The sequence below is a fragment of the Scophthalmus maximus genome, chromosome 17, assembly GCF_022379125.1.
Source record: "Scophthalmus maximus strain ysfricsl-2021 chromosome 17, ASM2237912v1, whole genome shotgun sequence".
NCBI lineage: Eukaryota > Metazoa > Chordata > Actinopteri > Pleuronectiformes > Scophthalmidae > Scophthalmus > Scophthalmus maximus.
The window spans coordinates 16,233,119-16,255,775 of NC_061531.1; the positions used below are offsets into that span (position 1 = coordinate 16,233,119).

The 22,657-nt window shown below is 45.3% G+C and overlaps 1 protein-coding gene across 2 annotated transcripts in view; it reads left to right on the forward strand.

Moving 5' to 3' along the window:
- The window catches only part of znf385c (zinc finger protein 385C), a 121,336-nt gene that overhangs the window by 23,319 nt on the left and 75,360 nt on the right, over positions 1 to 22,657 (forward strand). The window contains exon 5 of one of the 2 annotated variants that reach the window (XM_035616579.2): positions 6,784 to 6,927. The exons of the other annotated variant lie outside the window; for it this stretch is intronic. The gene's annotated coding sequence lies outside the window, so the exon portion shown is untranslated. The remainder of the gene's footprint in view (positions 1 to 6,783; positions 6,928 to 22,657) is intronic. 2 annotated transcript variants of the gene reach the window in all.

The window sequence follows — 22,657 nt, forward strand, 5'->3', positions numbered from 1 at the left end:
CTACAAAGAACACTTAGGCTTTTCATAAGTTTGCTTAAACTCCTCCAGGCAGCAGGATGGAAACGTGTCACAAGTGCAAGGAATTTGTTTCATATTCTCGACACTGTGCTCAGTCATTGCCTCCACAGGACCTCGACAGCCTGCCCACTTCACAGCCTATATCAAGGTACTCCTCCTCCACTGCAAACTTTCCCGTGGCACATGAACACACAGCCCTGGACTCAAATCTAACCCCTAAAGCACACACTGAAAGTTGCCTGCAGGGTGACCAATCCCTTACATAGTACGGAAAACACAGAGAGCAGTCCTGTTCCCCCTCTGGCAGGGGACACATGGAGCACACTGGAGCCTTTAGAGGAATGAAGGCAGAAGGATGGGATTGGTGCGGAGGACATACATTGGAGCTCTGTATTTGACTTCCTCCTCCACCTCTCTCTGGCACTGCCCTCTCTGCTCCATCTCGTTTCCATCCTGTCCACACATATGCCTTTGAGACCCCTAGTCCCAGCGTAGTGTCTGATTTTGGCGGCTTCCACATCCCTCCTACCCTCTTGCCTGTTTTTCTTGTCCGGTCTGTGATCTCCCAAGCCCAAAACTTCCAGCCATGTCGGTTTGACTTCCTCTGTACCATTGAGCCCAGGTCTTCCCAATAGCCTGAACATACGGTGCTTTATATCTGACAGAGAGAGTTAGATGTGAGAGGAAGCCTGTCTTTCAGAGAGCGGAGTAATGGGCCCCGTGGGCACTTCTAAGCCCCTGCATTTCTACATGCCTAGAGAAGTGTTACATAAATGACAGAATATCCTCGATTGCCACTTTTTGTATGCTAAAAGCCTTCTCCCAGGTTGGTGTTTATGTTAATGACTGTATTCAGGGGTTTGAAGTGCTTGCATGATGAGCAGCTAGCCTAGAAAGGAAGGAGTGGCTCTGACCTTGGCCCACTTCAGGGAAACGCTCTGGTTTCTGAGTATGCCGTATTCTTTCTCCCACAACATGCACTCAAAATAGCTCTGGCATGCCCCATTAAGCAGCATTTTAATTGTTAACACGGCATGCTCTGTCCTTGGCACACATTAACTACTTCATTTAAATGTCAATCCCAATTAAAGTAGGACTGAGGAGATGATCGTTTTAAGGAACAAGTGCGATGCTGCAACCACAATCGCCATCATTAGAGTGCAACCTCAAATATCATTAGTTTTTTGGTCCTCACATGATGACTGACAGATCACTCAGGGGTATCATTCATGAATAAGTTAATTAGAGGTTACTCCACCAATTTTACACATCAAGATCAGCTCACTAGTTATCTGGAGTTCCGCTCAGAATTGTAGTGTATGTCTTTGGTGACTTTAGAGGAGCTTTGTCAAGTCCAGAGAAAATAACTAATGGTGTCACCTGGTTTAGGGGTTTGAAGACATTTCAGCAGAAAACCTGGGTTACAGAGTTTCAAAGACTTGGGCGTTAGCCAGGTAAAGAGGGCCTAAGGACCGAGGTATGCTCACCATGTCTCTCCTAGAAGGTATTAATATTGCTTGCACCCAGTTGTTCAGGAAGAAAATGACAGGAGTAGATGTCTAAAGAATTGGAAAAAGAGGTCGAAAGAGAACTTTGAGACCCTGCCTACATTCAAACCACAATCAATGCTGATGTTGCAGAGGTTTGGGAGCAGTGCCTTTCCAAAGCTGTTCAGCCATTTGACCGGCAATTCTGCTGAAGCATACTGTCCCCTTCATGTAGGGTCATTTAAGTGTTCACTTCATGAGAAATTGGAGGATCCCGGCATTTTGAAACTTGACCCATACTTGCATCAGGAACATCTCAACCATTCAAATGGGTCTCTTGTGATTAAAGCAACGTCATGGGAGTACAATACTTGATTTGCTGAAGTATTCTTTAAAGTGAAATAGGAGTTCAAGGGGCTAATATGGTCGATTAATGTCAATGTGAAGTTCTAGACTGTGGCAAGGCTTGTCTATTGGAAAAGAGGTGCCTGTATTTGTCCTAATGCAGTGACAAATGCAGAAGCCTGTGACGCAGTTAGCCTGAGTGAAAGCTTCCATGGTTGGCAAGCCCCTTTTGCATCCCTTCAGAATTCCCCCCCTAGCCTGTAGCCTGCTCAGCTGTACTGGGATATAAGGCCTATTTCGCTTGGGGAGCAATCACGCTAGCATAGGGTCCTGTGAAGAGTGGTGCCAGCCCAGGGGCCTGGCATGCAATAGTAAACTGCTGCAAACAGAAGCGTGCGCGCTCACACACACACACACACACACACACACACACACACACGCACACACGCACACACGCACGCACACACTGAATTCATTCCCAGCGCTTCAGTACCAGATGGATGGCAAACGGGGATGCTCGCAGGTCCAAATTACCTCTTGCAGCTGGGTGATAGTCCCTCAGCGAGGAGAGGGGGCAGGCAGGGACTGGGACCTATTGCGTCTCTTTTGCTGTGTAGCACTCCGATTATCTGCCATGGATCTTTTTAACCAGTCTAATATTTAGATTGGCACCACAGTCCTTTTTGTTTTAGAGTGTGTTTGTATTGGTTTGTTGTTTTTTGGTTTGTGTGCAAGGGTCCAGCTGCTTTGTAGTGCACCATCTGACAATGGGTGATGCATCAGTGGCTGACTGCCTAATGACTTAGATAGGTAGAGGTGCTCATATTGGCAAGCAAGGGGACTGTTGTCATGGGGATGATGTGTGGGCCTCTCCTCCTCTACTGGAGTGAACCGGCGAGCGGTGCTTGACTGCCCACCACCAAAAGGTGCAGGAATGCTACCACACATGCTTGCTAACACAAGTACACATGTAAGAGTTCCAACATTGCGCCACTAGCAGAGTGGATGAATCAGTGAGCCATATAGCATCTCAAAGAAGAAGAAGAGGAGGAGGAGGTGGAGAATGGGTTGTCAAGGTTGAGCTAGTCACATAGCACGAGCAACAATGAATCACTGTGTTACCTCAATTCTAATCAGCACACTTGGGCTACAAATGACTCACTTGTGGAAAAGCGCATCATTTGCATTAGTGGCTGTTGCTATATTCACGCTAATGCATTCTCCAGTGCCCACCAGCCCGCTTGAACACACTTCATCATTCACTTTTTCTTTTTATTCCATCTATTTTTCTGTATCCGCCTGCCTGTTGTTCTGTCAACCCCCTTCACGCAAGCACCCACCCACTCATTCTTCCCGTTTCCCACAGCCCCCATTTCTGTCAGCTGCCACGCTCTCAAGTCTACCATTAGGAAAGGAAATGAGGCGAGTTACCCATGCAAATATCTTGGACCCCTTGCTGCTCCCTGACTCATCACCCCTAGATAGAAACAGGGATGGAGGGAGGGAGGAAGGAAGAGGTGGAAGGGACACAGCTTTTACACAGAAAACAGACTTTACACAAAGCATACAGCTGATTGGAGCACAATGGGGGAAAAAATAGAGAAAGTTGCTACCAATGTGAAGTCAGAGTGTACTCCAGCAAAGTAGAACAACAAAGAGCATAAAGCTCCAAATATTGCACCATTTCTCTTTTTCTCTTTCCATTCTTCTCCTTTGTGCTGCAGCTGTCCTATCACTCAGCCCACAGTGCTATTTCAACAGTTCTGAGCGGTCCTTCCTTCTCTCTGCTCTCCGGCCTTGTCATTCTCAGGCTCACTTGATAGTTTTGTGGATTATTTTTTTTCGTAAAGTGCTAAAATGTAAATTTGCCTGTTGAAATCCCAGTCGTTATTCGTTAGATTCATACTCTGTTGGACTGCCGTGTGCTGAAGAGAAGGGGATTGAGATATTGGGGCTTTAAGGTTATGCATGTTTTTCAATGAACATACGTCAATATAGCACATACTATAACGTTTTTCTGCTCTTCACCTTGTACTTGCAGTACTTTCTTTTTATTTTGTGTTGTTATGCACCAAAACAAACAAAGGAAATTCCTTGTTAGTGAAACCTTCCTTGGCAATTAACACGATTCTGATGCAGTTAACGTATTCGAGCAAGATGTGCTAATAGTGAGGAAAATTGTGTTCAAATTAGACAAAATATATATTTTTAATGCCACAATTACCTCAAAGCTGGTGACCTATACACGTAGTTGTATGAAGTGCCGTCATCCTCCGCTCCACCAACGGGCTGTCGGTAGAAGATGATTCAGCACCTTTCGGTGATGTGAAGCTGCTATCGTCAGGATTTGAAAACTTTAATGATGTGCTCAGGGATGTTACCGGTCGTTTTTCCTTATCTGGATGGATTATGGAAATGAGGGAGGTTATTACTGTGTCGTATTCCTATAAAGATAACTGACGCTCTTAAGGACAAAAGGTGTCATAATGCTGGACATATTAAGGCCGCCAGGGCAAGTTTAGTGGGCTATACGAAATTTGACTTCTCTGTAGATTTTTGTTGCGCGATATAAATGTGTGCATATGCGCTGTAATGAACTGGGCAGCCAAATCAAACAGTTGAGTATATGTGCACTTCCTCTGTATTTCCACACAAAGAGCCAGACTCTTTGATTGATGCTGTAATTTCCCGAAAACAGGTCTGTCATGATTTTTGTTTTAACAGATGGGTGTTTTCTCCCCCCCCCCTTCAAATTAACTAGACTAAAATTTACTTTGCACTGACATGATGTAACCAGAAAATTAGTGTTCGAAACCCGGTAGGTTGCGTGCGACTTCTCCGTCTGATCCAACAATCTGCTGGGAGCCATTTTCACATCTCACCAGAGATCCTGCAGCTCTGTTGTCCACCCAGTTGGTTGAAAGTGGAGTTTCAGGACAGAGCCACAGCACTCCTCAAACCCATCTTTAATTCATGTCAAAAACAACAGTTTTTTCCGTTCGGCCTCTTAACCTACAGCCTCTTTCACCAGGATATCGGAGCTGATCTGAGGAGCCTGCGGCTCACCAGCACAGACACACAGCACACTTTGACTGACATGGTTCTCAGAGTAAAGTTATGCCTCATATTAACAAATAAAAGTTGGACAAGCTGTGTCTAATTGACCTTATAAATAATGTTAATGTCTTTATGACCAAAAGGCCGTATTCATTTTGATCTTGAGCCCTTATGAAAAGACACACAGATGGCGTTTAATGGTAAATATTCCTCTCACTAATTTTAAAGAAGGTTATTGTCTCCATTTGCTTTGTAAGGCCTTTTTCGCCTGCCGTCTAGCTGACAAAACCTAACAGCGGAAATTTAAACACAATATCCAACGTTTTAAATTCTGAGACTTTTGCATAACTGCTTCTGATTCCTCACCAACTCCACTATACAACACATGAAAACTGTAACTTACAGCTAAACCGTCTTGCAACTGCTATTATTTTTATATTTTATGTTTGGGCAACTCGCCAACAAAGTACAACATCGGATCTAATCACACACTCGTTTGGTTTGTTGGGTTCAGTAAAAACAAGCAAAGTTAGCGTAATGACGAGAACCCTTGATGTCAGTATAACGGAATAACTGTGTAAAGAAAACTGGACTCTTCCCTCAAGCTTCTTTTTTTCTGTCAATAAAAAGACAATGCCCCACCAGGTGAAGGCATTTGTCCCAGCGGGGAGGCCCGTCCCACAGAGCTTGACCGTGGCTCCCGCATGACAGTTTTGCAGTAGCGACATGGGGTGGCCGACGGTGTGACGAGAGCACAGTGGAATCCTAATGAGTGTAATGATTTTCTCTGAGGCCAGCCGAGCCATTTGCGTGGCTGGACTCTGGCTTTGCTCGATCCCCCGCGCCGCTCATGCTGTTCGACGAGCAATATACGGCCAGGGAGGAGAACGTTTGTCTCTGTCCCTAAAAGGAAAATGTGTATCATCCGGACAAGAGCTGGAGAGAAAAACGTCTTTTTCTTTTCATTGTCTCCAGGCGCGTGTGTGTTCGTGTGTGTGTTCGTGTGTGTGTGTTCGTGTGTGTGTGTGTTCGCTTCCCAGTGCTGTGAAGACTGCGGTTCACTTTGTCTCAAGTTTCACCTCCAGCCTGCTCACACATTTCCTGCAAATTCTCTCTCTCTGTCTCACATTATCTCTCCGTTTAGCACTTCTAATATTAGTTCTGTCTAATTGCCGTGTTGAGTGTGAACTGAAACGCTAATTGGGTCGGTGGTTAAAGAGGAGGATGAAAGACAGATTTTCTATTACAGTCACAGGGTCCACACCCTCTGGACTCCCCCCCCCCCAGACCCTGGCAGTGCTGTGTAAGACCTCGTACTCCTCCTCAGACTGCTACCAAAATATCACAAGACCTCCTTTTTTTTCCCACCACAAGAGTCTGTTGGCTTCATTGCTTGCTATATTTTTACATCTGTACATCCACATGTTGGCTCAGAAAGGGCCAGATTGTGCCCACTGATATATGGTAATAGCTCACAAAGGAAATAGTTGCTATATTCGGAGAAATGAGTGGCGGATTACATTCCAGATTCAAACCGCTCCCTGAAATCTTCATAGTGATCTCTGGCCTCATTTCAACCGCGTGCCCTCAGATCTGCAGGTACAGTCTGCCCAGTGAATGCCAGTGTGCGTCCAGGTGACACTGAGCAGCACGGTGGCACTGCCAAACCATGTGTATAGAATATTGTGCCATCTCTATTCGCCCTAAACCTCACAGTGGAAGTTCACCGCAGGATTTTCACACCGGCGCACTTATCATTAAGGAATCTCGTTAAAAGTCCTCGCTGCCTTTGAGGTTTTTACGCCCTTCTTTTCTCTGCAGAACGTTCCCCTGTGCTTATTCCGCCGTTTTTTGTTTTTTTGTTTTTGTTTTACAGTGTAGGCAGAAGGAAATTGCAACAGACTGGCCTCACATGCATGGGTGACCGGCAGAGCCCCTTCTCCTGCACCTCCGGCAAAAGAACCCAAACACAACAAGGAGGGGCTGCGCTCCCCTGTCCCTCGTGTTCATCCCGTTCTCGGTGAGCGGCCTGGTCTAACGCCAATGTCTTTTAGGGGTGACGTAAGGTTGATTTAACAGGATTCTGATGCACTGAGTTGTGTGTGTGTGTGTGTGTGTGTGTGTGTGTGTGTGTGTGTGTGTGTGTGTGTGTGTGTGTGTGTGTGTGTGTGTGTGTGTGTGTGTGTGTGTGTGTGTGTGTGTGTGTGTGTGTGTGTGTGTGTGTGTGTGTGTGTGTGTGTGTGTGTGTGTGTGTGTGTGTGTGTGTGATAAGGGAGAGGATGAATAAGCTGAAAACTAATGCTGTTTCAAAAGCTTTCCTTCACGCAGGAGAAAGTAGCTTTTTGTTTGGCTTGAATGGGTTTGAATTTTTATGAATGTTAAAGCCTACTATTTGTCTTTCCTGAGTCACTGATTGCTGTTGATGTTCTACACTTATTGTGTCTTGGGTCTCTCTCTCTCTGTGTGTGTGGAAGGAAAATTGTGTCGTCTGATAGGAATTGTTTTATGTTGAACTGCACGCGCGGAGGAGGAGGAGGAGGAGGAGGAGGCAGCAGCTGCGGCGTTTTGTTTCTGCTTAGTATTGGATGTGCTGAGTCCTGTGTATATTTTGTCTCATTTATATTCTAGATTTAGAGCAGGCTCGGAGGACTTTGATCACAAAACACGGACTGATAGCGCCGCAGAAATGAGCCGCAGCTTTCCGTGACCCCCATTAACCACGCTGCTTCTTCTTTAGCCCGGCGTGCAGCAACATCTGCTGGAAAAGTGACCGTTAACTTCCGACAGTAACAACATCACGACTTCTTTCTCCATATCTTTAAACCACTTTTCTTCCCCGCAAAGTCACTTCAGCAGATAAGCGGCACATTTGTGGGCTTCGGGTCACCGAGCAGTGAGTGTCGTTTGTGCAGGATTTTGTACGAGCTTACAAAATGTCCGTGGTTTAATCAGTTTGGATCTGATCAGGAATTCGTGCTGAGTCATAGGACGTTTACAAAACTCACCTGGGAAGAATCTCAAGATTGGTGGAAGTGCTCCGACTCCCCCGACTTGGGCAGAAGCTTTGAGCTCTGCAGGCGGGTTCCGGAGCACTTTGTTTTGACAGTCGAGCGTGGGTTGACTCCGCGGAGTGTTTCTGTCTAATTTGGAAAAAGGAGCAGGGACTCGGGAGGTGAATTTGTGTGGGCGGTGAAGAACAGGCCCTCCGGTCTGCCCTGGACCCGCAGCCTCCGGGGGGTTGAGGCCCGCGAGTCTGAGGATGTGTGCATCCTCCGACTGACGCTAGAAATTCTCTGTAGCTCGAAGAATAGGTGGAACGACTGTTTGTGTTTAATTGGCACTTTGATCTACATCCACACTTTTATATTTCATGAATTAAACATTTACCTTTATCATCTATTAACATCGAGGAGTTTTCTAGCGCCTATAAGTTTGGAAATGCTCCTCTCCCTGTTTTAGTTTGAAAAGCCCCGGGGCTTGACGGAGAAAAACAAATGTTGGATATGATGATGTTTGGATTTTTCACTCACGACTCGACAACCAGCGGCGAAGGGAAAATGACATTCCTAACACTTATTTTCAGTAGGAGTTCCATCTCGTCAATGGCCACTTTTCAGCTAAATAAATAAACTACACACAAATGATCAAATTCATGCTCACTTGGGATGAAAAATGTTTTTTTCCCTGGATGTTACATCCCCCAAATGATGTATAGACATCTTTCTGCTTCTTTTTGGCGTATATAGCTCCATGTCAGTCATCAAACACTACTCCCTTTCATGCTGTTCAAACCAATTCCCTTTCACTTTCTACCATTTAGTTTTTTTCAACGTGACCCTACAGAACGCCGGAAATTAGACCGACACATTCAGACCCCGACATCACCGTTAGTTTGTTTACGTAAGGTCTAGAAATGTCAAACACGCGACCCGCCCAGTGACACACTTTATTTCAGTTCAATTTCGATTTTTATTTGTATATCGCAAAATCACAACATATTATCTCAACTCTCTTTCACCCTCTTCTCTCTTCCCTCTCTGCCATTTTCTTTTTGGACCAGGCCTGTCTTCAGTCACATCGGCTCTGTAGCCTGTGGTGATATAAGATGCTGCTCGCGTCACTGTTCAGGAAGAATAAAGTCGTGTGTCCGACACACGACTGATTTTATCAGCAGCAGAGACTCTGCCAGCCTTCATTCAGAATCATTATTTTTTGCCATTCTGCATGTTCTGGACATTCTGGAATCAAATGCTTGTTTTGTGACTTAAACTTTTTGCTTTGTGTCAATCATGTTTCTGTCTGCTCGCAGCTGATCTGTTAAACATGTGATTAAATCCCTGACATTTGCAATTTAAAGTCATTTAATGGATTGATACTAACATTCAAGACTTAAATCCATAATCCTTCAGATTTCAGACCTTGTTGATTTGGTGACACATGAGTAGGAAATGTTGGGTTTACATTGGCAGTGACTTACTCTGGATTATATGCTGCATCATTTTCCTATGAATGCAGACTCCAACACCAACAGCAGATTAATCCTATAAATAGATAAATAGAAAACAATACTTGAGGAAAAAAAGATGAACACTAAGGTTCTGCTGTTCAATTTAATAATGTCAGATCAAATTATCAGCTCTCTGCCAAAATGTTCTGACACATTCATGTCTGAATACTAACGTCTGTCATGCTTCGAGTGCCGTAACACAAGCACCCGCCTTTTGACCATTTTTTTATTATTATTTCCACCTCCATTATGTGAGAGGACCATTAGCCAACCGGGGTCACGCAGCCCCAGCTGAAGCCCTAAGCCTCCGTACTGAAGATGAAAAGAAAGCTGAGTCCGTAGAGGCAGATTGGAGCGTAGGCTCTGCCCAGGAAGCTGTGACCAATTTCCAAGAAGGTCTGTCCCTTCTTGTGTGAAAGATAATCACAGGCTTCGAGGACGTATATATAGAGGCCATTCATGTAATAAAGCCAACATACGGCTTCCTAAAATACGACCAAGCTCATCCACGAATGTCGGCCGGCTCACGGAGTCTGACGCTGTATTTTTGATTTGATCTGATTCTGCCACATTCTCAGACTGTAATAACTTTGGAAGTGATTGCAGTGATGCACCCCTTATTTAATCTCTTGTGTGTGTTTGTGTGTTTGTGTGTGGGTGTGTAAACTAAAGCCATAATAATCCACCAGAAAATACCGGGCTGCAGGGCTGGGGTTTGGCAGTGTAGAGGAGTTGAGCATCATCTATGAGACACAGATGTAGGTGGAATAAATAAAGTGTCTTAAATGCTCATTCAAAGCACATATTGTATTTGACTATTATCAGATGTCATCGTTCGGGCTACAATAACATAGCCCGAACGATGACATAAGCTTTCCCACAGATTTACACCTCTGTGTGTGTGTGTGTGTGTGTGTGTGTGTGTGTGTGTGTGTGTGTGTGTGTGTGTGTGTGTGTGTGTGTGTGTGTGTGTGTGTGTGTGTGTGTGTGTGTGTGTGTGTGTGTGTGTGTGTGTGTGTGTGTGTGTGTGTGTGTGTGTGTGTGTGTGTGTGTGTGTGTGTGTGTGACTGTTGCTGATCAGCGTCCCGCCGCACTGACGGCCTTGTCAGTGCAGCGGGCGCCCTCCCGTTTGGCCGGCATGTTAATCAGGTGGGATTAGACTCAAGTGAGTACAAATGTGATGGAAAATGGTTTGAATTACACGCTAAGCCCCCACTGGCCTGTAATCCACTGCCCTTCACTTGGAAAAAAGTCATTGACGGCGAGAAGAGTGTGTGTGTGAGAGAGTTTCATCTACGTGCGAGGATGTGCCGAGCACCACACTCTCTCCACGCATGATCCACATCCTGATCACTGTATACTCCTTCGTTTATGTCGACTTTATCTGCTTATTCGGGTCATTAACAAGAGCAGGAGCATCACTGGTGTGTGTGGGGGGGGAATAAGGATAAGATGAATGCAGGGATGGTCTGATGAAAAAGCCAAATAGTTTGGCCCCGAGAAGGATCCCCACCCTCTGGATCCTCGATTACCCGTGGATGGACGGACGCGTTTTTCGGCCCGCATCTGAAGGATCCTTCAAATGGGACGACCTAGAGGCACAAAGAGACCTGAGCACATGTACCTCATGAATAGATAGTAGTGTCATTTGAAATAAGTGTTGTCCACGCGACGAGCAGAGTGACTGTCCTCTGCGGAGGAGAGGCGTAATTCTCTTTCGCGCATCATTACCCCTCCTCATCTCCTGGCGCTCGCGCGCGTGTTCAGCATCTGCCGCAGCCGGTCCGAGCTGCTCATCAGTCTCGGACCACTCGAGCTCCACATCGCCGCGTGGTGGCATCTCATTTCTGTCTCCTCTCTCTGTGTGTGTGTTGGGGCCAGTCTGCTTCTCTTTCCCTCCTTATGTCGTTTTCTCATCTGTGACAGACAGACGAACAATCAGAGTCACGTCTGATTTTTTTCTGTTGGAATAGTGAATTCATTTGTCTCCAACCGCCGCTGCTGTTACACCGCTTGTTGTGCAAAACAGGCTGTAACGGCCGCAGACCGCCGTTCTCCCAGCTGACGTTACAATTGAAAGAGTTCACGATTGACACGGTTGAGATGATGAGAGTTCCCTTTTCACTGCTGTCCCATCTATAGACGAGAGGTTCACATGATAAAAGTAGAAGAAAAAAGATAAATAAAAGGACAGTGCGAAGGTATGAGAACAGTTAAAATACATCAAAATTGTTAGAAAAAATGAACAGATAATCTAGGGACAACCACTGTAGCTTCCTCAGCTATGTCTAAAGGAAATTTTGAATCTGTTGCCCTGTACCTCCTGACCAGAGGGTAGGGGGTCAAGTTTGTCTTGCCTCCCTAATCTTGCCTTCTGTAAGACCTGGCGATGAAAGATTCTAGACGAGGACATCCGCTGCTCGCCAGTGATCTTGCCGGCCACCTTCACAATATGATCCAGGCATCTTTTGTTCTGGACATTCAGGTCCCCGTACCAGGATGTGTGATCAGGCCTCGACACAGACTCAGAGGTTGTGACGGCAAAGACAACCAGTATTGAATCCATCAGTTAGTGGATGAAGCAAACAGATATCAAGTTGTCAAGCTGCACTTGGTAATTTCTGGATTAGTACTTTACTTAATCTGCCTCTTGGCGCTGATTGGCGGAACCTTTGCTGATGAAGTCAGTGGGAGAAGCTCATTAAAAAAGAAGACGGGACCGCAAGTGGAGAAATTGTTGGATTCCTTTTTGATTTGGAGCAGCGACGAGGTGGAGGGATGATGCCATACTCCTGCTGAATTTCCTGCACAAACATCTGGAGGGGCAAAGGGACTCATTTCATTGACTTTTCTTTGGCTTTCAAAACTACCCACCCACCCACACAGGCTGGCTAAAAACACGCTGTCATATTTCCCCTGAGGGAAATTTTTGTGGGGTGGATGATACAGACTTTATGACTAAGTAAGCCCAACAGGCAGGATCTGTGATGCTGTTAAAACCAGCAGTACTTTTTCTGCTGTTGGTTTGAATTTCTCATTCTTCGCTCTTCTGCTCCATGAATATACGAACAGCAGCTATAGCGAACACTCAGACCTTTACAGCACCAGTCTCACGCTACATGGTTGATCTTCCACCCATGCCAGGTGGCCTGGAGGGTTTAAGCTCCAGGGCTGAAGCCCCTCTTACCTCTGTGTTTACTGTCTGTTCACCATCAAGGCATAATTCAAGTTCAAACACTTGAAATTATTCCGACGCAAAACGAGACGAGCCGCACAACGGGTCAGCATGTTTGTTGATCAGAGTTTAGCCGGTGGCTGCTGCTGATTTTCTTTTTAAGTCGTATACTCATTGTTGATCCGGGGCAACAGTGGTACAGTAAGTCAAGGCCAACTATACAGAATGACTGTATAGGCATATATCACATAGAACCTAAGAATAGCGCTGCTGTGACACCAAGCGACATTCTCACTTGTCACCACCGTGTCCACTGATCCTTCACACTATTCCAAGAGCGCATCCTGTATCGCATCCAGCGTGGAACAACAACAACAATAACAACAACAACAACAACAACAACAACAACACCACCAGCTCATCATTGTGTCACACTAACCCACTGATAGGTTAAACTTCTGGTCGACGTTGGAGATGTTAGTCTCACTGCTAAAGTTGTAATTAGTAGCATTATGCAATTTAAAGGGATCTTTTGGAATCGTGAGAGGAAAAAACAATTTGTATGATTTATAGCTGGACAAACTATGATTGTGATAGTAAGACCCATGTTGAAAATGTCCCTTAACAACTCAGATATTTGTCATATAAGAGTGAAGAAATCACATTCTGTAATATTAATGACTGCATCATTTTCTCCTGTGCCACATTTTACAGTATGCTCACCAGCAGACCACCTGCCACTTCAGAGGCTTTGTGTTTTTTTAAATTTTTTAATTTGCCTGTTTATCATTATCGACTTTCAAGGGCCCATTGTTTATTGTGTTCTCTTTAAACCAGTGGCTGTGGCTCAGGAGGTAGAGAAGTTGTCCACCAAAGAGAAGGTCAGTGGTTCCATCCCTGTTTCTCCCAGACCGCATGCCGAAGTGTTCTTGGGCAGGTCACTTTACCCTTCATTGCCCCTGCCCTTCCTGCAGTGTATGATTGTGACAGCAGCGCTGTATGAATGGTTGAATGTGATTTGTACTGTAGAAGCGATTTGAGTGGTCGATCAGGCTAGAAAAGCGCTATATGAATACAATCCATTATCAGACTATGGGTCGGGATAATCGAAAATAATCCCAACATTTTTGGATTCAAATAAATAATGTTATCTGCAATCAGATTTTCTTCATCCAAACATTTCTTCTAAGGTGATAATGACAGATAAGAAACAGCAACAGTTGCATTCGGTCAAGTTACAGCTACACAGGCAACATTGCAACGTATAGTATATAGTTGTATTTTGCAAACTACCTCAAATCAATATACTCACATGGTCAGAAGTCTTTTAAAAGGTTTGGGAACCCGGGTCTAAACCATTTCATGTGAACCTGTATATTGGAGCCCTTTACAACAAACTTGCTCATCAACACGTCCCGGGCTCCTCTCGGCTACTGGAAGAATTTGATCCCCTGCTTCTAAGTAGCCGTTAGTATGTTAATGCCTCTGCAGCAGTTCAGCACGAGATCGATGAGCAGCAGTCGGCTCTGTCACTGCCACGAGACAGTGACGTAGAGGGCCCTTGATCTGCGCTGTTCTCCCAAAAATACATTACAGGAAACAGATTCATGACCAACGGTGTGGTGTCTGCACAGCCATAAAGGGCATGCAGATTCTGTTTACTGCCAAGTGCTGAATAATTGATACGGTGATAAAAAAACTATTTTGCTAGAGCAGTTAACGGCTGCAGCAGCGCAGTGTTTTGTTATTAATAGCGCGGTAATTGTGAGTGGCAACGCGGCGGCTTCCCTTCACTTCCTGCGAGAGCAACTGAAGACGCACAGACATTATGACACAATCATGCAATTATGAGATTTCTCACACATGCTCATTTCGCGTCTGCACACACACACACACACACACACACACACACACACACACACACACACACACACTAACGCACACACGGTGTTAGAAGTGTCTGCTACGTAATTAGCCCAGTTTAACAGTGTTAATAGCTTCCTCTGGGTATTTTATGAGCTGGTAGAAAAGGGGTGGGAGAGGTTTTGTGTACTAGTCGTGTGTAGGTTTGTTTTTTCTTTTTTGAAATACATCTGCCACTTTTAGCGCTACATCATTTCATTTCATTACACGCACACACACATGCTGCACAGTTTTTCCTCATGAGCGTACTCTGACCCCAGGCTTAGCAGGTCCCTTGACCTTCTCACATCGCACAGGAAATTGGCAACACGCTCAAACAAGGCCCAGTAAGGTCAGTGGTGCTCTGTGCCAAGCGGAGGGAAGGACGTGATGTTTAGGAGTTGAAAGACCGATCTGGTTCCCAGTTCAGGGCTGAGTGTTAAGGGGGGGGGGATTAATTGGTCCACGGAGTTCAAAGGTCAGGCTAGTTTGTCTTGTACGGCAACGTAGCAAACTAGATTTCTACAGACATCACCGTAAGGACCAGAAGGAAAGCGTCTTGTGTTTTTAGTGTGTGTGTTCGTGTGTGTGTTTGTCAAGTAGCAAACTACCTTGGCGTCACCCATTGGTGTGTGAGCTTTAACGTCCATTTTTACTATAAATTAGACTTTTCTCAATGCACTTCTATTGAAACTATCTGCAGTGGAGTCGCCCTCTACTGGTCATTTGAGATAATTCAGGTTTCAGGCACTTATTTATATACAGTCGTGTGTGTGTGTGTGTGTGTGTGTGTGTGTGTGTGTGTGTGTGTGTGTGTGTGTGTGTGTGTGTGTGTGTGTGTGTGTGTGTGTGTGTGTGTGTGTGTGTGTGTGTGTGTGTGTGTGTGTGTGTGTGTGTGTGTGTGTGTGTGTGTGTGTGTGTGAAGAAGCATTGTTCTTCTCAACCACAGACTGTTTCCAGACAAAAGATTGCATGTGACCCCAGATACCACACAGAAGTAACCACGAGATGGTTTGCTTGTCAGCTCTGACTGAGCATCGTCTGTTTATGGGCCTTTTGTAGAAAGACTCCAAGCACGCACTCCATTTATAGTCATGGGTCACAGGGTTAAAGCAGACAGACTTCAAACGCTTGGCATGGACGGCACAGTTTAACAGGAGCTACTACTGCTGCTACTACTGCCACTCACCCTCCGCCTCCGCTCCCACCGCTCTTCATCACTACCTCTTCCTTCTGGAGCCTCTGCGGCGGCAGCGGAGTGCAGCCTCGCTCTGATTGCTCCTTTGTCGATCACAGCAAGTACGGCAGAGTCGAGGCACAGGCTCTGCCACTTTCTCACGTGCGCTCATAGATCTGATCATAGTCTCTGCCATGCGTGTGCAGCAGTCACGAAGCGGTTATATGCAGTTCCAAAAGGTGTGACACTTTTTTTCCTTCTTCTTGGCTTCGGGACAAAAACAAATTGCATTCTTTTCGTAACAGGAAGTTGGGGTCACTTTAATCCTCACATAAAATGGATTTAAAGTGACCGCTCAGCTGTCTTGAATAATGACTGTGTTTTTTTAAAACGGACAACAAATAATATCAATGAACTCCTTTAAGGAATATTTTCTTTGTTCATGTTCATGCTTTGGAACAGCTTGTTGACAAAGAAAAATTGTTTAAAATTTGATTATTGGATTAGATGAAATGAGAGACGCAGACAATACGAGTTACAGAGGGGAACATCCGGCCGACTGAGTGACGCGCAGGTGTGACTGTGCGAGATGCATGTTGATACACGACGCGGCGTGCAACTGCAATGAACTCAGCGGGGAGCGCGTGCGTCACCACGTTGCATTCACAGCGTCGGCCTTTTTATAGGATTGTCCTCCTCTCACCTGAGTTTCTTCTCTCGAGTTGCAGATCAAGACGTATGTTTCCTATTACGATGTTAATTATCGTTTCAAGCCCCATTTGCTTTAGATTATTAAACTTGTTTCGAGGGAAGTCTGTGCCAGACAGTAATAATACAGATTTTTTTCATCTTCCCCTTTTGTGACGCTGGTTACAGGAACAATCTTTGTTTCAAAAACTACATATCTAAGAATGATTATATTGTAGTTGGACCTAAATTCTTGACTAGAAGCAGATTTTAAACATGAGGGAGGGAGATTCTTTTTTTGTTTTCAGATTTACAAAATTTTTTGGCAACTATGTTTGGCAATTATATTTATTTTTCCACCAAACATGTTTTAGTTTACTACGTGTAAATGCGAAAGGAGTTGCTCACAACAACAAACCCGCAGATGAACTTCGCCCCGAACTTCGCCCCGAACTTTCATCAGTTCGACAAAGTCGTTGTCGTCGCTCTAATGTCATTCTTTTGGTTTTGATGGCAGCCGCTGTTGCCATCGACAAAAGCTCTAACAAAAACCCTCTGTGCACTTCCTGCCCAGCGCCACATGACAGACAGACAAGCAAAAGTTAGCGACTCGCTTGGAAACATAGAGGAACATTGAGCAGCTGAAATGCCAGGTATTCCCTTCAGGAGTTTGTGAAGCTGAAAAAACAAAAAAGAGTTTATATATTAGAGCAGAGTTGCCATGTGACAAGAATATGAATTCTGATGTTGCTCAAATTTATGCTGTTCGCCAAAGTGGCCAGAAGAAATCATGGAATTCAGCTTAAGCATCTTTTTTCTTTTTTTGTTGCATACCATCAGTCTTAAATATTATACTTTCAGCCCTAGAAATAATTTAAATGCATGTAGAAGGATATTTTCTGCAGTGTAAGTACAGCACGACACTACTGTCCTCACCCGGGGCCGTGCTCATCTTCCCCAACATGGTCTAAATATATATAATTAATGTAATCTTCTTTTTGTGTCCCTTTGAGTAGCATGGCATCGTAAATAACGACTGCTCCTTCCACTTGTCGGAGCTGGCGTGTGGGAGTGCGACAGCGAACGGATGGATGCAGGGGGAAAGTGTTTGGTGAAGACAGCTTTGCATGCCTGCATCGACGCCGTATCTGATCCCTGGATAATTTTGGTTTGGTCACTCGCTGTTTGGTACCACAATAGCAAACACGCACACACACACACACACACAGATAGACACATGCATCACACTCTCAACCCACATGCTGAAAGAGCACTTCTGCAGCAGCAGCAGCAGCAGCAGTGCTCTTTATCTTCCTTCATCACCACAACCTGTTCCACTTGCTCCCCGCTGCTGTGTCTGTTCGACTGTGTGAACGTGCATCTCCATGTTTCGGTGGTGAAAGATCCACATTCACTGCCGGATGCTGTCGAGTCGCGGTCTGCTCGGCGTTTGTGATGCTTGTTGCACAAAACTGCCTCTCACTAAATTGCATATGTTTACAGTGGAGCAGGCAAATGGTCCGCGTGCGGGAGACCGACTCGGCTCCCTGTGCCTAATGAACTTCCTCGCTGGCATTAGCTGCAGGTTAGTGATGGAGGTAATGCAGTCCGATCTTTGCGGTGATCAACAGCTCTCCGCAGCCGAAGCCGGGCTACAAGCAGAGCACGCGGATGAAAAGGCAAAGCAATGCAGCGGTTTTGGCATCCTCAGGCAAAACCAATCCAGTGAGAGGAAACGCACACAGGATACGTGAGACACGTTCAATCTGGCCCCTCTAAAATCTCATGAAAGATTTTCTTTTTAAGTGGGCAGAATGTATTGGAGGGAATGAGTGCTGGTATCAGCCTGTCAGCGTTCAACATCTTGCTCTCCCACTGTGAGAGTGTGTGCACTGAGGGAGTGTGTCCGCAGCATGTTAATGTGAGAGGAGGAAGAAGAAGACGAGCGAGGTGGCAACTGTGCGTTCGTGCTCATCTCTGACCTGTCAGGTGTGTTTCAAAGCTTGTGCCATCGAGGGAAACATGAGGGCTTTCATTAAAATCGATAATAGAGTAAACCCCCCCCCCCCAAAAAAAGCATAGAAAACAAAAGGGTGCAAATCTAAATTAGTAAATTAAAGATACCTGTATCTGTCACAGCAGTTTTAAGATGATTAGCGTTGTGGTCTCTTATTACTGAGTCCCTCCGCTAGTCTGGATTCTTTTTTACCTTCTTTAACCGTGTGAGATAGGGATTTTTTTTTCTACATTTTCACTTATTCCCCAGGGAATCATTCAGGGAACTGGATTGTGTTTGTGTCACGACAGCAGGAGCCCTCAACCCCCCCCCCCCCCCCCCTCTCTCCCTGCCAGCTGTCTGAATCTGTTTTGGTCAATCTTGTCTAAATAGTGTGTGCGGTCAAAGTGGCACAGATTCCTCAATTATACATTGGGCCGGGTGAGAGGCTGTCTGCCGTACACATCCACTCTGCCCCCTCCCAAAGAGAAAACCACGGATGCCAGCTGATTCACCGTGGTGTACTTCTTTATTTATGGACTCACAATCATCTGCCCACATTTGAAAAAGTAAAAAATATGTTCGCGGAATAACATGTTTACGAGAAAGGGAGCAGGTATCTGCGAGCAGGGAAGGAGGTTCCTCGAGGAAATGGTTCTCAGTGCCCAACTTCCATCCCTCTTCCTCCTCATCCTCCTCCTCTGTCCTGAAGACAAGTCGGTTTCCTCCCATCTCCATTAGTCATGCTATTCAGGCCGGAGCAGCCTCTCTGCAGAGTGCATGCAATACCTGTTTGTCACACAAGCTGTGTGGGAAGATTACATAGTTCTGTCACTGCGGCGTGGGCTGCGGAGGTAACTATTGGAACGTATTAGACAGTAATTGCATCGGTGTTTAGAGAAGGAGATGAGTTGATAGAGGCCCATCATTCTTACTTAGCCCGTTTCATCCTTTTTTAAATACACGCAGGATTAAAATCTCTTATCTGGGAGCAAAAAAAATCCTTCTACTCTCCCTCTGCAAAATCTATGTCCTGTCAGCTCTGAATTAATCCCGCTCCCCAGACATGTGACGAAGCACACAAACACACCACCGTCTGGATGTGGAGACTGATACGACTGGCTGTAAAATTTGTGATTAAATAATTGACAAAAGCATACTGTCAGGATCTCCTCCGAGGGGTGGCGGGCTGCTTTGTTTCCAGCATAATTAACCCTAAAAAAGAAAGTGAGCGAAGGGGGAAGCCAGCGCTAGTCAGTCCTAATAATTCTGAGCGATTCTCTGAGCCATGAATGTTTAAGCCAGAGGTGGCGAATGTCCCTGATGCTATTTCTGAATCCGCTCGTCAGAATACCTCGGCATACGCCAGCCACCAATGGCGTGACTCCCCCCCCCCCAGGAGCCGACAGATGCCTCCCGGGATAAAGACAGTCACTCGTTATGAAATTAATTGGATTTATTCCTGTTTGAGAACAAATTCAACGCGTCTCGCGGATTTTTTGCTTGTGACTGTCACGACGATGCCGATGTTGTTAGGATGTCACCGATCGTGTCCGGTGTTTTTTTGCTGAAGCAGGCATAAACATGACAGGAGGGCAGAAGGCGCGTGGCCATAGCCCGTTGTAAAAATCAACACCTGTTAGGCCTCTGGACAAATTGCCGTCCAAAATGTCTGCCCTGCAGGATGTGGGAATAATGATTGTGTCTCCTCATCGTGTGTGTGTGTGTGTGTGTGTGTGTGTGTGTGTGTGTGTGTGTGTGTGTGTGTGTGTGTGTGTGTGTGTGTGTGTGTGTGTGTGTGTGTGTGTGTGTGTGTGTGTGTGTGTGTGTGTGTGTGTGTGTGTGTGTGTGTGTGTGTGTGTGTGTGTTTTGACTGTGGCTCAACCCGGGTTTGTCCGTGTCTAAGTATATCTGGTGTTGTATGGAACCGCTCCCAGTGTCTGTGGTTACTCTTACTGGGCAGTTCCCCAGTTGAGTTTGTGGTGAAACTGTTGAGGCAAATGTGGGCCCGTTTCCGTGCACAGGGCTAACTTTAGCACTCTTGAGACAGACGGATGTTTGAATCGTTTTTTTCTTTTTGTGTGGTCGAACAATGAATAGGGCCACACTGGATGCAGTCGGCCTATTCAGCGCAGGCGGTTGTGCGCATTTTTGCAAATTGTAAATTTCCATGGTCATGCTAGGCTTGACCGGGGGCATAGCACAGGAAGAGAGGAGATGAATGTGGAATGAATGTGAAATGTGGAAGATAATAGAAAGAGACGGGGCTCAGGACGTGTGCTTGTGCGAGTCAAAACTCAAAGGCAAAGGAAATATTTGCTGTGGAATATTGTCTTCAATATCTGGGCTCTGAGATGAGAATTTGATGATAAACACAATTCTGGGGTTAGAAATATACCTATTAAATTTTAATTAAAGATGACATTTTTGTGGAGCTGCGGCAACGATTAATCGGTTTGAGTACTTTTCATTAAAAGTAGAGTAGAAATTCTCTAATTTCGGCTTCTAAAATGTGAAATTTGTCTTGTTTCTTTGCTCCTCTACGACTGTAAACTGAATACCTTTGGTTCGATGGCGCTGGTCGCAGCTCACAAACCGATGGGTGATGTCACGGTGGGATGCCACTTTAGTTAAAAATAGCTTAACACCGCACGCTGCGATAAAAGAGCCACTTTTCAGGCGAGCGGAGTGAAAGTCATCGATTTATGGTTAAAAATATGTTGTTTTGTGCAATTGCCAACGTTAAATGACTCAAAGTTTCAAATGGTGGTGAAATTACCACAATTGAAACGTGACAAATGTTAGTTAGTTAGTTATTTCATTTCAGTTGGTGTCGATGAAGTTCATCCGACGTACGTGTACCCGCACAGGGCTGTGGGAGGAATAGATGAGATTAGGGAACGCACGCTCTCCAACACAACCTAGTGCAGGTATAACAGGTATAATGTTTCCTTTGCACGTCAGAAATCTGCAATTACTCCAAAGAGGGGAGGAAAATTGAAAAACTTCCACTTTGGCAACTTTTTCCGTAAAGTAATTTGCACTTGATAGACTAGAGATGGGACTTCATCACTGTAGCTGTTTGTTTTTTTCTGGCAGTGATGTCGAGTCTGTGTGTTGATGCCGGAGAGGTTTTGCTTGTTAAATCATCTCTCACTTCCCCATCAGACTGCTCTAATTTCCTTCTCTTCTTTCTCTACACGTTTACACACACACATGCACACACATATGCAAGGGCACCCACACCCGCGTATAAATGTATAAATGTGAAACTGTTTTTTTTTTCTTTCTACAACACCCCGACAAGCGCGCAAGCAAACGCACACACACACTAACACACACACACACGCACACGGAGAGAGAGAGAACAAACACTACTGTCCCTGTGCACAGGCAAAGAACTGCTGCAAACAAAAGATTAGAGAAAACACACTTTCATGTGCCACTGCTTCTTATTTACTCTGGGACGTATAGGTGTGGGCTCGTCGTGACGCGCTGCAAACACTCGGTCAGAGCCCCGACACTCGTCCCGAGTCAGCCGCACATGTAGCTGAAGCTTCTTCAATAAGCACAGAAGCGATTCCTGTGTAATTACCCTCATTAGTGGAAGTGTAGCCTGGACTTTCCATAACCAACACTGTTGTACATTGGACACAAAGACACGGAGCTTCAAAGAACCCCGGGCTCTGCTTCTGCAGTTGCAATAATGACAATACTGCAGTAATGACCGTAATGATACTTTGATGATGCCAATTATTACGCGGCCCTTTGTGCTCCCATCACCAATCTCCCGCTCGCTCACTTTTCCATGCGTCTCCCTTCTGTCTCTCTCTGCCCGTCGCTGAACTTATGTAGTGAAATGTCACGATTCCCTGCGGTTATTTTGATCCTCTGATGTCAGTAGGGCTGCAACTAACGATTATTTTCATAACCGATTAATCTGTCCATTACTCTTTCTCGATCAATCGATCAGTCGTTTGGTCCATCAAATGTCATAAAAATGGTGACAAATGTTGATTTCTAAACCCCAAGATGATGTTTCTGTTTCGTCCGCCCACCAAAGATGTTTAGTTTCCTGTCCCAGACGAGCAAAGGAACCAGAATATATTCACATTTAAGAATTTTGATCCTCGCCCACAGTCGTATTACTCACCGTCCTCCCTGTCAGCACTGCTTAAAGTTGAGGGAATTCAAACAACTGGGATTTTTTTTGCATCCGACTGTTTAGTCAGGAGTGTTTTCCTCTGGCTATACCTTCTGTCCCTTTGTTTGTGTCCTCGGAGACGGTGTATGCATAATAGTGTTT